The 12,903-nt window shown below is 44.6% G+C and overlaps 1 protein-coding gene across 1 annotated transcript in view; it reads left to right on the plus strand.

Annotated features, from left to right (window-relative positions):
- The window catches only part of DDHD1 (DDHD domain containing 1), a 197,430-nt gene that overhangs the window by 148,433 nt on the left and 36,094 nt on the right, over positions 1-12,903 (plus strand). Inside the window, exons 18-19 of the transcript XR_012516317.1 lie at positions 4,377-4,573; positions 8,491-8,595. The gene's annotated coding sequence lies outside the window, so the exon portion shown is untranslated. The remainder of the gene's footprint in view (positions 1-4,376; positions 4,574-8,490; positions 8,596-12,903) is intronic.

Consider the following 12,903-nt stretch of genomic DNA (forward strand, 5'->3'; position numbering starts at 1 on the left):
CTGGACTTCTTTTTTTTTTTTTTTGAGACGGAGTTTTGCTCTTGTTACCCAGGCTGGAGTGCAATGGCGCGATCTCGGCTCACCGCAACCTCCGCCTCCTGGGTTCAGGCGATTCTCCTGCCTCAGCCTCCTGAGTAGCTGGGATTACAGGCACATACCACCATGCCCAGCTAATTTTTTGTATTTTTAGTAGAGACGGGGTTTCACCATGTTGACCAGGATGGTCTCGGTCTCTCGACCTCGTGATCCACCCACCTTGGCCTCCCAAAGTGCTGGGATTACAAGCTTGAGCCACCGCGCCCGGCCTGGACTTCTTATATGAGTTAATAGGTTTCCTTATTTCAGAAACCATTCTGAGTCAGTTTCTGTGTTTTTCTTATTTTAGCTTTTTTTGTTGTAACTTCTACATTGAATTGATTACAATTATTTATTTTTGAGGATGTTCAAAACTAGTAGGTCTAATTACCTTTAAGAATTCTGTTAGTTCATCCGGGACTTTATCAAAAGGTGTGATTAGCTTCAAAACAGAGAGCAACAGCGTTGCCTAGGAAAAGTGCACCCTTCTAGTAATAGTCATACTCCAGAAGCAGGGGTAACCCACAATACTGCTTTCGGATATCCCTTCTTAGACTCCCACCTCCTGTCCCGTTTGTCTGTTTGCATGTCTGTCATCCACCACTGCAGTGTGTGGAGTTCTCAGGGGTGGAAATTGGCTCCTCCCCACCCAACATCTTACTGTAGTGCCTGCCTGCTACTTAAGAATGAACAGATAAATACCAGGTGTAACACCCAGTATTTCTTTCCAAATTTCACAGTGATTCCAAAGGCCCTTAGGATGCCTTAGGGATAAAAACTGAAATCAAAATGGCATCCCAAGTCAGTAAATGAAGGCTGGGTGGAGTAGAGACTTCTCTGTATATTCCTTCTGTGGAGGGCAGAAGGAAATGTTACAACAGAGTCTCCTCCACTCCCAGCTTAATTGCTCATTGTGTTGTATGTGCTAAATTTGTTGTATGTTGGTTGCGTCTAAAAGTCTGAATGGTCCTTAGTATTCTTCTTACTGCAATGAAAAGTAAAGAAGCTTTTGTGCCGCAGGCCCAGCACAGAGGATTGACTTAAGTGAACCCTAAGGAGGATGGCAGAGTGGCTGGGGCTTGGAATAAGGCATTTCCTCATGGCAGGGTAGCTGGGAAGGGGTAACTTTAACAGGCTTTCTAGAAGTGACAAAGACGGGTTTCTATTTGCACACAGATGAAATGATGTTGGATTTTGAGTGAGCCCCAAATCCAATGACTCGTACCCTTATAAGAAGAGAGGGAGATTTGAAACACAGAGACACATAAAGAGAAGTTTGTGTGAAGGTGGAGGCAGTCATTGGAGTTTTGCTGCCACCAGAAGCTGAAAGAGGCAAGGAAGAATCCTGCCAGGCTTCAGAAAGAGCAAGCCCCTGCCAACACCTTCATTTCACACGTCTGGCCTCCAGAGCCATGAGAGAATGCATTTCAGTGGTTTTAAATCACCCAATTCATGGTGATTTGTTAAGGCAGCCTTAGCAAACTAACACAGGATACTTCCATACCAGAGACTCCCATGACTTGGGCCTCTGATTATAAGTGATCAAGAAGGATCACTTCCATAACTTACCTAACAATTGATGATTCAGACCATTTTTCGTATTGCTAACTGTATGTGTAATTTTCTTTTTTTTTTTTTTTGAGACGGAGTTTTGCTCTTGTTACCCAGGCTGGAGTGCAATGGCGCGATCTCGGCTCACTGCAACCTCCGCCTCCTGGGTTCAGGCAATTCTCCTGCCTCAGCCTCCTGAGTAGCTGGGATTACAGGCACGCACCACCATGCCCAGCTAATTTTTAGTATTTTTAGTAGAGACGGGGTTTCACCATGTTGACCAGGATGGTCTCGATCTCTCGACCTCGTGATCCACCCGCCTCGGCCTCCCAAAGTGCTGGGATTACAGGCTTGAGCCACCGCGCCCGGCCTGTATGTGTAATTTTTAAAAAATAACCTGCAGGCCGGGCACAGTGGTTTCTGCCTGTGATCCCACCACTTTGGGATGCCCAGGCAGGAGGATTGCTTGAGGACTGCTTGAGTTCAAGACCAGCCTGGCCAACATGAGGCCAAGATGGGATGAAACCCCATCTCCACTAAAAATACAGAAAATTAGCTCATGCCTGTAATCCCAGCGACTTGGGAGGCTGAGGCAGGAGAACTGCTTGAACCCAGGAGGCAGAGGTTGCAGTGAACCAAGATTGTGCCGCTGCACTCTAGCCTGGGTGACAGAGCAAAACTCTGTCTCCAAAAAAAATTAAAAACTAGCTCAGCATGGTGCTGTGCACCTGTGGCCCCAGCTACTGAGGAGGCTGAGGGAAAAGGTTCACTTGACCCTGGGAGGTGAAGGCTGCAGTGAACCATGATAGTGCCACTGCACTCCAGCCTCTGCTACACAACTGTCTAGTGTATTTGGCCATGTCTTAATAAAATTAAAAAATAAACACATCCCTGCCTATATTATAAATGCTTAGAATTATCTCTAAATTCAGAGTGTACAAGAAGGAGCATCATTTGATACCTCTGGTGATAGGGACTAGATCTGAGGAACAAAAGTAGAGGAGAAACATTTTAAAATATATACCCTCGCACTGTTTACGTTTTTTAAATCTTTTGCCTTTCTTTTCTTAAACACAAACACACAGTTAAAGGGGAAAAAAAATAGCATGGCATTCCTATTGCTGCTGCTGCTTTTTTTTTTTTTTAAAGATGGGATTTCACCATGTTGGCCAGGCTGGTCTTGAACTCCTGACCTCTAGTGATCCACCCACCTTGGCCTCCCAAAGTGCTAGGGTTACAGGAGTGAGCCACCACACCCGGCCTTCCTATTGCTTCTATAAGCTGTGATGTACTTACCACAGAGTTACATAAAAGTATCTTTTAATCACCAATTGCTTAATCAAAACCAAACTATTAATTTGTTTATATAAAGAACGATGGTATTACTATTAACAGTTTGGCAAACACCTATGAAATGGTGCTTTGTTATGTCGCTACTGCCTGAAACCTGTCTGCAAATCAAATATGTTCTTTCTTCACTTGCTTAATTTCTTTGTTATAACTTCATTTGAATTGTTAGGGTATGTTTGTACCTTCTGTAACATGCTTGAATAAAAGTGAAGGCAGGCTGTAATGATTGCCACAACTAGTCTCCTTTAAAAAAAAAAAAAAAGAAGACAGGGATCCCAGGACACAAGCCATTTTTGGTTGCTTACTGTTTTTTTTACCAAATGGAAAGCTGAAATGGGCTTACATGTCAATGTGAAGTTTAAAGATAATGAGTATGACTACATCTGTCAGTATTTCTGGAGACCCAAAATAAAACTGTACTAATTAATGCTCATTCTTTCTTTCTTTCTTTCTTTCAAAATATTGCCTGCATGTGCTTTGTAATACATTAGAGGCTAAGGATTTATAAAAGCCAAAAAGTGGGAACCTGCTCTCAAGATGGGGACAGACCTTTAAATGGGTATATATGTACAGTTCTCTCTGATAGGTGCAGTATAGCACACAGCAACCCACGTAAAAGGGGTGAATTGCTGTGTTCGGGAGCTCCAAGAGGACAGCTGATGTGTTAAAAGTCATAGAGATGATTCATGCTGTTAATGGATTCATGATGGGCTCTGTCACAATTCCATAACCATACTTCCAGGTTGTCTAAACAGATGAGTTTTCTTCCTCTTACACTGTCAACTTTTTTTATTATTGGTAGGCTGGAGTGCTGTGGTATGATCTTGGCTCAGTGCAACCTCCACCTCCCTGGTTCAAGCGATTCTCCTGCCTCAGCCTCCTGAGTCGCTGGGATTACAGGCATGTGCCACCATGCCCAACTGATTTTTGTATTTTTAGTAGAGATGTGGCTTCACCACGTTGGCCAGGCTGGTCTCGAACTCCCAACCTCAAGTGATCTCCCGCCTCGGCCTCCCAAAGTGCTGGGATTACAGGTATAAGCCACTATGCCCAGCCAGTAGTGTCTATTTCTGATGTGCTCCTAACAACTTTCAAGGACCCGACTGGGCTCATTCCCATACATTATGGGAAGATGACAACCATCAAATACGAGGAATAAATTGGAAGCAGAAAGAGGTTTCACTGTAAGGAAAGTAAAATAAAGAATCTATACATTTTGATATACATTTTGACTGGCCCCCTGTGTAAAAAGTTTGGGGACCCCTGCCAGCCCCTCTGGCAGGGAGGAGTGGCCATGCAGCTGAGTCCAGCCAATGGGATGTGCCGGAGTGATGAGTACCACATCTTCCAGGTCTGGCTCATTACAACTTCCCATGCTTGTTCCTCTTTGCTCTTTGCAGCTGGCTGGAATGAAGATGACCCCAGGGGCAATCCTGAAAGCTTGAAAGCCACCAGTTATAAACAGCAGGGCCTCCATCAGCCCGGGTGTCCAAATAACTACATGAAGGAGGCATGCTGCTGGCCGTTGAGGTGTACCCAGTACTGTTACATGAACAAGAAATAAAGTCTACAGTATTTGAACGTCATACATTTTAAGGTCAGTGTGTTAACAGTGGCTGACTTTTTCTAACTTACGTACTTGCCTAGCAAATTTTTCTCTTTTGTTTTTCTTTGCAGGGGTGGGCACAAGAAAGGATAAGTTAAGGGAAATGTACTTACGTGTGTCAGATACCTTTCATTTGCCCATCTAGACCCATGCTCCCTCCTTCTGTGTCCTGAAGACTGACCCACATGTCTGGGCCTCTGAGCCCTCTGACTGTTGGAAAATGAGAAGGAGGGAGGGGAGGGAGTTCAGAATATTTCTTGCCCTGGTTTGCTCCCTGCGAGACCCCTCGGGCTGGCTACGTCACTGCTCCTCTGCACTGGCCTGTTTTACACAGCTCTCTCACTCCTTGACTCGGGGATGAGTTCCCTGCCCTTTTCCATTTGGACCAGGATGCTACAAATGCAGGTTATCAGCCAGGATGCTACAAACGCAGGTTACTACAGTATCCCTTGCAGGGACTTTGCCCTATGCCCAACTTTGTTGTGTTCCTCTGTAAATAAACCTTCCAAGAATTGTCTTCCTTTAAATGTGCATCTGTTTTCTTTTAGCACTCTGACCAAGAACAACTGTTTGCTGACTTCTTTCTCAAAAATAATAATACGAAATATTGCGCATATTGTATTTCCAGAACCTAATAAGTCTCTTGTACATTATAGGGCAATCAATCACAATCATAAGCAATAATTCACAGGCAAATTATTACATGTCCCTCTTTCAGTGGTGCCTTGAATTTTCAGCATCTCGAGGTTCACCTATCGTCACAATCCAAACCGAATATATTAGTCCCCTTAGTGTCTAAGTCAGAATCCAAATTCCTTAGCCTGACATACAGTGTCCTTCAGAATCTGGTCTCCCTCTCCTGTTCTCCCATTGCAATTTCTCTGCCCTCCCGGGAGGATCCTGAATCTGTGACCATCTCTCCCTGGAATCCCCTGCCGCCTTCCTTTTCACTTTACTCCTGGTAGTCTTATAAAACTCAGCTCACCTGTCCTGCTGAAAAAACTTTCCCCATCGCCTACGCCTGCGATACACCTCTCCCGACCCAGACACATATTCACATTCAAAGGCTGCAGTAGCTGCTCCCCTGCTGTCCTGGGAGGGGCCCACCCGTGCTACGCCACTGCCTGCCAGCCCCAACTCCTGGACTCTGTCGCTCTTAAGGGCTGGGATCGACTACTCTTGATGTTCAAATCTTCATACTAGGTAGTGGACAAATGTTTGCCAAGTGCACACATCTTTTGGGCTTTTGTTAAAAACTTTCAAGAACACTGAAATTCCTGGGGAGGACGTGGATAAAGCAGGGATAAGGAGAAGGGTGTGTCCTTTTTTTCCCACTCACTTCTCTGTGTGGGCTGGAGACTTGGGGGAAGAGCCCGACTTCTTTTCTGGAGGCTCTGAGCCTCTTACTTCCCCGTGGAATGAAGAAATAAACCATCATCCCTGCCTTTAACGTGATCAACTCACCACAGATGCCAATGACTACAAACCAAATGACTGAAGTTTGACTCATACACATGTATTTTTTTTTTAATTTAGTTTTGTTTTTGAGACAGAGTCTTACTCTGTCACCCAGGCTGGAGGGCAGGGTGTGGTCTCGACTCATTGCAGCCTCCACTTCCTGAGTTCAAGCAAGTCTCCTGCCTCAGCCTCCTAAGTAGCTGGCAGATGCCCACCACCACGCCCAGCTAATTTTTATATTTTTAGTAAAGATAGTGTCTTGCCATGTTGGGTAGGCTGGTGTTGAACTCCTGACCTCGGATGATCTGCCTACCTCAGCCTCCCAAAATGCTGGGATTGTAGGTATGAGCCACTGTACCTGGCCTAATTTAGTTTTTTAAATAGGTAATATGTGGTCAGGAGTCAAAACCAAAATACATAAAAATTTATACAGTGAAACCCACCCTAACCCATGGCTCCCATTTTCCCAGTTTCTTCACTCTGTAGGTAACCACTCTTCTTAATTTCTTACATATACTTAGTTCCAGAGTTGTTTAATATACATAGAAGCAAATTATAAATATACATTCTTACATGTCTTTCTTAGTTTTGGGTTTTTTTGTTTTTTGTTTTTTGTTTTTTATACAGGGTCTTGCTCTGTTGCCCGGGCTGGAGTGCAGTGGTTCAATTATGGCTTACTGCAACCTTCACCTCCCAGGCTCAAGTAATCCTCCTAGCTTAGCCTCCCATGTAGCTGGGACCACAGGTGCCCACCACCACGCCTGACTAAATTTTTTTTTTTTTTGTAGAGACAGGGTTTCACCATGTTGCCCAGGTTGGTCTCAAGCTCCTGGGCTCAAGTGATCCACTAACCCCTCTAAGTGCTGGGATTATAGGCATGAGCCACCATACCCCGCCCATTCTTACATTTCTCCCTTCTTTAAAGTATGACATACTTTGCCAAGCTTTGCTTTTTTAATTGATTTTTTAAAATATATTTTGGAAACCTTTCCTTATCTGTTCATTTCCTTACGTGTTGCTTCCTAATTCTTTTGAACAGCTGCATAGTATTCAATCATCTGGATATATCCTAATTTATTTAACAAAACCTTTATCGATAGACATTTGGGTTCCTTCTAATCTCTTTTTGAAAAGAATGCTTAAATGACACATTTAATTTTGATATGATGCCATATGATTCGATGTATAAATCTTTTAACTTTTTGACTTTGTACATTTCAAAAAGATGTTTCTTTTAATCTGGGGGCCAACCAATAAGTGATATTTGCTAAAGGATAAATTAAGGTTAGACAACGGATCAATAGCCTGAAAAATTATTCAACTTTATGAGTTCATTTCTGGGCATTTATCCATAAGAATGTTGGAAGATAGGGCAGAGTATGAGTTCATTTCAATGGAGCAGGCAGCGTATGTGTAAACTTTGTAGCTTCTGCCAAAGTCGTTTAAACAAAACAGCATTCCCGAGTTCTTCTTGGTAAAAAGCTCACTCATTTTAGTACTTCTGATGATCAGTAGTATTTTAAATTGTACTGGAGCTGCTAAAGCAGCAGAGGTTTATGAAAAGGAGAAAGGCTCAGTATGTCTATCCACAACCAGTGTCTCATTGGCCTTTTGAGGAAGGTATAATACATCCGTTTCAAAACTTGCCTCATTCCAGAGGCTGATAGGTCACTTGTTGGTTTTCTGACTCCAGTACAGAACAGACAAGTGAGGGATTGTGGATGTTTGTCTTGTGCATACACTGCTGTGGAGGCTGGCATCCCATTTGACCAAAGGAGAAATTCCATTCAGCCACCCCTCCCATGCAGCCTGTTTGGCAGAGCCTGGTTGTCAAGGCTGTCTAGTGAGGAGAGCCCTCAGACAGGGCGTATGCTACCTCTGTTAAAGGACTGAATGATGGGTTGGAAATGGCCAGTTGAATACTACCAAGACTTATCACCGGCTTGTAAAAGAGCATTTCCTCAAAGGGAGCTAATAGGGCTCATTATGAAGCTGTTTAGCCCAGATAATAGCTGGGCTCAAGAACAAATCTGTAAGACACAGACTTACCCCCAATCAGAAAGGCTGGACCTCCCAGACCCACTGAGGCACATTCAACTGCAGACACTCAGTGAGGCCATGCTACCCTCAACCAAAGCTTTCTTGTAGGGCCCAGAGGCATAAACTCATTTAAAGCCAAGACATGTAAGGTGTTCTATTTGCCTGAACTCTTTACATGTATGTCTTATACTTACCAATATGAAGATTATTTTCTGAGTAAAGGAAATAAGAAAAAAGAAAAAATTGCAGGTAAGAAAGATTAGAGGTCTAAGTTAGAGGGAACTATTGCTAAGAAACATAGGTTTAAAAAACCTTTTATGCATAGTTTTTACCAATGTTGGCTTTATTTGGAGTGTTAGCATTCCTTACCCTTTTTGAGTTTCTGGTAATGGTATATATCTATTTTTCAGCTTTCTGGAATGCTCTCCCAAAAACTCACTCCACGTCTTCTAACCAGTCATCAGTTTGGAAACCTTGAGTTGGATGAACTCTATTGCACTTCTGACATTTATCAGGTAAAAAATTTTAAGTATATTCCGTTTCCCCTTGTGTTTATTTCCTGCCATAAGTTTTCAGTGACTACCTATGAAGTAGGCCCAGTTTTGGTCACTTGGGGATGGCTTAGTGAGCAAAACTGGCAAAATCATGTTTCTGCTAATACCTACCGAAGGATGTAGTGGTAGACGAATGACATTTTATATGATCCATAGTTGAATATGGGTTAGTCTAATAAACTTAATTCTAGGGCTTCTCAGGTTCAAAGCCCTGAGCTTGGCATATAGTCCCGAGAGAAAAGTGAACCTTTCTGTTGATCGCTTTCCGTTTTTTCCTTTCTTCCCCTTCAGTTTTTCCAGAAATCTCCTTGACATTTCCCCAACATACAGACACACACACACACACAACTTGTCTTTGTCCTATATTTAATCTAAATACAGTAATAACTATTTATATCTCAATTCTGTTATTTTCTCCCATGGTCTACATTTCTTACTTTTGTGCTTGGGAGAGTTCTATCTACTACAGAGGAAAGGACACACACACACACACACACACACACACACACACACACACATTTTTGTACCCTTGTGACTGAAACTATATGCACTTAAGTGCTTAAATTTTTTTATTGTGACAATATCTGTATGTTTCAGTTATCTATTGCTGAGTAACAAAACCCCCCAAAATTTAGTAGCTTAAAACAACAATGATTTATTAGCTTAAGATTCTAGCCGGGCGCGGTGGCTCAAGCCTGTAATCCCAGCACTTTGGGAGGCCGAGGCGGGTGGATCACGAGGTCGAGAGATCGAGACCATCCTGGTCAACATGGTGAAACCCTGTCTCTACTAAAAGTGCAAAAAATTAGCTGGGCATGGTGGCACGTGCCTGTAATCCGAGCTACTCAGGAGGCTGAGGCAGGAGAATTGCCTGAGCCCAGGAGGCGGAGGTTGCGGTGAGCCGAGATCGCGCCATTGCACTCCAGCCTGGGTAACAAGGGTGAAACTCCGTCTCAAAAAAAAAAAAAAAAAAAAAAAAAAGATTCTGTGGATTAGAAATTTGGACTGGGCTGAGCTGGCTGGTCCTTCTGCTTCATGTAACATTGGGTGGGCTGGCTCACTGGGCTACATTCAGCTATGAGTTTGGCCAGGACTGGAGTGTTCCAGCTGTCTTCAGTCTTCTCTCCGGTTGTCTGTCTCCCATAGAATGGGACTTTTCACATGGCAGCTGGCTTCCAAGATGGAGACGCAGCCTTGGAAATTATACAACATCACTTCTGCTACACTTTATTTGTCAAAAGTGGTTCCAGGGCCAGCCCAGATGCCTGGGGAGAGGAGACATATTCCCATCCTGTTGGGGGAGTGGCAGGGTCACAGTATAACAGGTTGTGCAAGATAGGAGATGGTGTGGCAGCCCTCTCTGGAAACATGAGCTACCACACTATATAGACTTGTTTTACGTTAGTTGGTAATTTAATATCAGTCCCTGTTCTAGGTGGTAGTAATGAATCCAGCATTAGTTTATTTTCCCCCTGTATGTCCATCTTCTCATTGATTAGTACATTAGCTTGTAAAGAATGTCTTGAGTTATAATCCTGAGTTCTGTGTGTATCAGTCAATATTTTCGGCTCCAAGGCATATGAAGCAATTCTAGCTAACTTAAGCAGAAAGCTTTGTTGTTGTTGTTGTTGTTGGTTTATCAAGTAGCCTACAGAAGGTAGGAATGTTAAATAACTAAACTCGGAACATGGGCAGAATCTAAGGACGGCTGGGCAGGAAGGCATAGCCACAGTGATATCACAAGGACACTCTGGACAGGGCCCAGCTACTGGTGCTGTACACACTGTGCAATAGACACTGTTTCTGCAGGGCTGTCAGCACCACCATTCCTGTGCCTGGGGCAGGTGATTATTTTTCTCCTTGATGGCCCCAAGTCCTGGATAGGAATAACCGATTCTATTTGCTCCATTATCAACCAGGAAGTGAAGAGAGAGTCCTTTCAACTTGAAAGGTTGGGGCTGAGGGCATTCTATCTCCTACCAAAACTTACATTATGGAGTACTGTCCCCAAATACGAAGAGCTATCTAGTCCTGTACATTCAGTAGTCATTGCCAAAAGCAGTAAATTGTCATGATCTGCCCCTGCTACCTCTCTGACCTCAGCTTCTACTCACTCTGTTTCAGTCTCAATGCAAAATACCAAACATGTTCCTGTCTTGGGACCTTTGCATATGCTTTTTTTTTTGTTTTTTTTTCTGTGTGTGTGTTTTTTGTTTTTGCTTTTGTTTTTGAGACAGAATCTGGCTCTGTGGCCCAGGCTGGAGTGCAGTGGCACAGTCTCAGCTCACTGCAACCTCTCCCTCCCGGGTTCAAGTGATTTTCCTGCCTCAGCCTCCTGAGTAGGTGGGATACAGGCATGCATCCTCACTCCCAGGTCATTTTCGTATTTTTTTAGTAGAGGCAGGGTTTCACCATGTGGATCAGGCTGGTCTCGAACTCCTGACCTCATGATCCGCCCACCTCAGCATCCCAAAGTGCTGGGATTACAGGCATGAGCCACAACACCCAGCCGCATATGCTGTTTTCATGTCTGAAATACTCTTCCCCAAATGTCTGTATGACTCCCTTTCTCACCTTATTCAAGTCTCTACATAAATATTACCTTCTTATAACACCTCACTGCAGCCATTCTATTGAAAATTGTAAACCTGAGAGGGAGGCAGGGCAAGACAGCTGAATAGATGCCTCTAATGAGCATCCCCCTCCCCGACAAAAATATGAAATTGAACAACTATCCACCCACCAAAAAAAGCACTTTCATAAGAACAAAAATCAGGTGAGCAATCACAGTACCTGGTTTTAACTTCACAATCCTGAAAGAGGCACTGAATTGGGTACAGAAGACAATCTTGAATCGCCTGCATCACCCTTGCGCCATCCCCTGGTAGTGGCCACATGGTGCAGAGAGAAAATCTGTGTGTTCAGGGGAGGGAGAGCACAGTGAACATGGGACTTTGCATTGGAACTCAGTGCCGTCTGCTCACAGCAGAAAGCAACACAGGGCAGAAGTCAGCCAGCACCCACAGAGGGAGCATTCAAACCAGCCCTAGCCAGAGGGGGACCATTCATCCCAGTGGTTGGAACCTGAGTTCTGGCAAGCCCTGCCACCGCAGGCTAAAGTGCTCCAGGGTCTTAAATAAACTGGAAAGGCTGTCTAGGCCAGGGGTCCTTAATCCCTGGGTCATGGACCAGTACCAGCCCATGGCCTGTTAGGAACCTGGCTGCACAGGAGGAGCTGAGTGGTGTCTGAGTAAGCGTTACCGCCTGAGCGCCATCATGTCAGATCAGCGGCAGCATTAGATTCTCATAGCAACGTGCACCTTATTGTGAACTGTGCATGCAAAGGACCTAGGTGCACACTTTAAAATCTAACTAATGCCTGAGGATCTGAGGTGGAACAGTTTTTTTTCGTTTTTTTTTTTTTTTTTTTTTTTTGAGATGGAGTTTTCACTCTTGTTACCCAGGCTGGAGTGCAATGGCGCGATCTTGGCTCACCGCAACCTCCGCCTCCTGGGTTCACGCAATTCTCCTGCCTCAGCCTCCTGAGTAGCTGGGATTACAGGCACGCGCCACCATGCCCAGCTAATTTTTGTATTTTTAGTAGAGACAGGGTTTCACCATGTTGACCAGGATGGTCTCGATCTCTTGACCTCGTGATCCACCCGCCTCGGCTTCCCAAAGTGCTGGGATTACAGGCTTGAGCCACCGCGCCCGGCCAGTGGAACGGTTTTATCCCAAAACCTTCTCCTACCTCTGGTCCATGGAAAAAATGTCTTCCATGAAACCAGTCCCTAGTGCCAAAAAGACTGGGGACTTCTAGTTTAGGATACAAGGACTGTAATTCCTGGGCAGGTTCTGGTGCTGTGATGGGCTCAGAGCCAGTGGACTTGGGGTGCACACAACCTAGTAAGACACCGCTTGAGGGCTTAGGGAGTGTTGCATCACCCATCCCCAACCCGAGGCAATACAGCTCCGAGCTCCAGCAGAGACTCCTTGCTTCCATTTGAGCAGAGAAGAGGGAATAGTAAAGAGGATTTTGTCTTGCAATTTCAGTAACAGCTCAGCAACAGCAGGATAGGGTAACGGGCAGAGCCCTGAGGTCCCTACTCCAGGCCCTAGTTTTCCGATGACATTTCTAGACACGCCTGGGCCAGAAGGGAACCCTCTGCCTCAAAGGGAAGGACCCAGTCCTGGCAAGATTCACCACTTGCTGACTAAAGAGCCCTCCGGTCCCAAATAATCAGCAGTGGTAGCCAGGCAGAACTTGCT

The sequence above is a fragment of the Saimiri boliviensis genome, chromosome 2, assembly GCF_048565385.1.
Source record: "Saimiri boliviensis isolate mSaiBol1 chromosome 2, mSaiBol1.pri, whole genome shotgun sequence".
Lineage (NCBI taxonomy): Eukaryota > Metazoa > Chordata > Mammalia > Primates > Cebidae > Saimiri > Saimiri boliviensis.